Here is a 702-nt window from a genome sequence, read left to right on the forward strand (position 1 = left end):
AGCTCCTGCTGCTCCGCACGGTGAAGAGGGAGCTGGAGGCGCAGCCGGAGTGACGGGGCGCTGGTGTCATTGGGCCGGACCGTGCGCAGTGCGCGGAAGGAGGAAGGGGAGCAGCACCGTCAACGGGAAGCCAACCTCGACGCTGTCCTCCTCGAGCGGGGGCTTGCGAAGGCGCTGGAGTTCGACGACAACTTGGAGGCATGGCGCCGCGAAGCCAAGGCGCAGGACGACCTCTACATCGACCTCGTCTCCGACGACGACGACCGAGCTCCTGCGCCGCCGCAATGTTGCCGCCGCACCCGGACGGCTCCAGTGAGCCAAATTCTGGCAGTAGGGTTTACGGTGGTCGCCGCTCCTCTGATCTATTTTGTACAAATAGGCTATGTATGAAAATGTATGGTAATCAAGTAACCATGAACACTACTAGTTCTACTTAAGTAGTTCGATTTCTCCGGCGAAGTTCTGATTTCCAAATTTATAGGTTCATTTTAAGTTTCTATTCTGCCGCGGCTATTTTCGGCCCGTATTCGAGGCATGCCGCGAACTGTAAACTCGCTTTATAGGTCCGCGATATAAGGGGTCTGCTAAAGATGCTCTTATAGAGGGCGCTAGTACAAACTGTATGGATTATTTTCTCACAACGGCGGAACTTAGTTGGGGATTTTTGGGGGGGCTGTTTAGATTAGAATTTTGTTAGTTTTC

General features: G+C 53.8%; 1 pseudogene; it reads left to right on the forward strand.

Annotated features, from left to right (window-relative positions):
* Positions 1-702, forward strand: part of LOC119358269 — a 28,517-nt pseudogene that overhangs the window by 348 nt on the left and 27,467 nt on the right.

Source organism: Triticum dicoccoides, chromosome 2A (genome assembly GCF_002162155.2).
Source record: "Triticum dicoccoides isolate Atlit2015 ecotype Zavitan chromosome 2A, WEW_v2.0, whole genome shotgun sequence".
Taxonomy (NCBI): domain Eukaryota; kingdom Viridiplantae; phylum Streptophyta; class Magnoliopsida; order Poales; family Poaceae; genus Triticum; species Triticum dicoccoides.